The sequence below is a fragment of the Ascaphus truei genome, chromosome 13, assembly GCF_040206685.1.
Source record: "Ascaphus truei isolate aAscTru1 chromosome 13, aAscTru1.hap1, whole genome shotgun sequence".
Lineage (NCBI taxonomy): Eukaryota > Metazoa > Chordata > Amphibia > Anura > Ascaphidae > Ascaphus > Ascaphus truei.
The window spans coordinates 6,536,493-6,538,992 of NC_134495.1; the positions used below are offsets into that span (position 1 = coordinate 6,536,493).

Consider the following 2,500-nt stretch of genomic DNA (forward strand, 5'->3'; position numbering starts at 1 on the left):
GCGACACCGTGATATGGGGGGGGGGGAGGAGAGCGACACTGATTGGGGAGGGAGAGCGACACTGATTGGGGAGCGACACTGATTGAGGGGGGGGAGAGCGACACAGTGATTGGGGGGGGGGGGAGGAGAGCGACACAGTGATTGGGGGGGAGGAGAGCGACACTGTGATTGGGGGGGAGGAGAGCGACACTGTGATATGGGGGGGAGGAGAGTGACACCGTGATATAGGGGGGGAGAGCGACACTGATTGAGGGGAGAAGAGCGACACTGGGGTGGGGGGAGCGACACTGATATGGGGGGGGAGGAGAGCGACACTGATATGGGGGGAGAGGAGAGTGACACCATGATATAGGGGGGAGGAGGAGAGTGACACCATGATATAGGGGGGGGGGGGGAGAGCGACACCATGATATAGGGGGGGGGGAGAGCGACACTGATTGGGTGAGCGACACTGATTGGGTGAGCGACACTGATTGGGTGAGCGACACTGATTGAGGGGGTAGAGAGCGACACTGATTGGGGGGGAAGAGCGACACTGATTGAGGGGGGAGAGAGCGACACTGATTTGCGGGGGGAGAGCGACACTGATTGCGGGGGGGTGGGAAGAGCGACAGATTGCGGGGGGGAAGAGCGACACTGATTGGGGGAAGAGCGACACTGATTGGGGGGGAAGAGCGACACTGATTGGGGGGGAAGAGCAACACTGATTGGGGGGAAGAGCGATACTGTGATTTGAGGGGGGGAAGAGGGACACTGATTTGGGGGGGAGCGTGACACTGATTTGGGGGGAAGAGCGACACTGGGGGGTGGAGAGCGACACTGATTGGGGGTGGAGAGCGACACTGATTGGGGGGTGGAGAGCGACTGTGATTGGGGGGTGGAGAGCGACTGTGATTGGGGTAGAGAGCGACACTGATTTGGGGGGGGAGCGTGACACTGATTTAGGTGGGGAAGAGCGACACTGTGATTGGGGGGTGGAGAGCGACTGTGATTTGGGGTAGAGAGCGACACTGATTGGGGGGTGGAGAGCGACACTGATTGGGGGGGTGGAGAGCGACTCTGTGATTGGGGAGGGAGAGCGACTCTATGATTGGGGGAGGGAGAGCAACTCTGTGATTGGGGGGAGAGCGACCCTGATTGGGGGGGGAGAGCGACCCTGATTGGGGGGGGAGAGCGACCCTGATTGGGGGGGGGAGAGCGACCTGATTGGGGGGGGAGAGCGACACTGATTGGGGGGGGAGCGACACTGATTGGGGGGGGAGCGACACTGATTGGGGGGGGAGAGCGACACTGATTGGGGGGGAGAGCGACACTGATTGGGGGGGAGAGCGACACTGATTGGGGGGAGAGCGACAGCGACACTGATTGGGGGGGAGAGCGACACTGATTGGGGGGGAGAGCGACACTGATTGGGGGGGAGAGCGACACTGATTGGGGGGGAGAGCGACACTGATTGGGGAGGAGAGCGACACTGTGATTGGGGGGGAGAGCGACACTGTGATTGGGGGGGGAGAGCGACACTGTGATTGGGGGGGAGAGCGACACTGTGATTGGGGGGGGAGAGCGACACTGTGATTGGGGGGGGGAGAGCGACACTGGGATTGGGGGGGAGAGCGACACTGGGATTGGGGGGGAGAGCGACACTGTGATTGGGGGGGGAGAGCGACACTGATTGGGGGGGATAGTGACACTGTGATTGGGGGGGATAGTGACACTGTGATTGGGGGGGGATAGTGACACTGTGATTGGGGGGGGAGAGCGACACTGATTGGGGGGGGGAGAGCGACACTGATTGGGGGGGAGAGCGACACTGATTGGGGGGGGGGAGAGCGACACTGATTGGGGGGGGAGAGCGACACTGATTGGGGGGTGGGAGAGCGACACTGATTTGTGGGGGGGGAGAGAGAGCGACACTGATTGGGGGGGAGAGCGACACTGATTGGGGGGGAGAGCGACACTGATTGGGGGGGGAGAGCGACACTGATTGGGGGGGGAGAGCGACACTGATTGGGGGGGGGGAGAGCGACACTGATTGGGGGGGGGAGAGCGACACTGATTGGGGGGAGAGAGCGACACTGTGATGGGAGCGGGGAGAGAGACACAGTGATGGGAGGGGGGAGAGAGAGACACACAGTGATGGGAGGGGGGAGAGAGAGACACACAGTGATGGGAGGGGGGAGAGAGACACACACAGTGATGGGAGGGGGGAGAGAGACACACAGTGATGGGAGGGGGGAGAGAGAGACACACAGTGATGGGGGGGGGGGAGAGAGAGACACACAGTGATGGGAGGGGGGAGAGAGAGACACAGTGATGGGAGGGGGGAGAGAGAGACACAGTGATGGGAGGGGGGAGAGAGAGACACAATGATGGGAGGGGGAGAGAGAGACAGTGATGGGAGGGGGGAGAGAGAGACACAGTGATGGGAGGGGGAGAGAGAGACACAGTGATGGGAGGGGGGAGAGAGACACAACCCCCCTACAAACACAACCCCCCCCCT

At 61.9% G+C, this 2,500-nt stretch overlaps 1 protein-coding gene across 2 annotated transcripts in view; it reads left to right on the plus strand.

The window, feature by feature from the left end:
• ANAPC7 (anaphase promoting complex subunit 7) overlaps window positions 1-2,500 on the plus strand; it is a 23,136-nt gene that overhangs the window by 640 nt on the left and 19,996 nt on the right. The window lies entirely within an intron of this gene.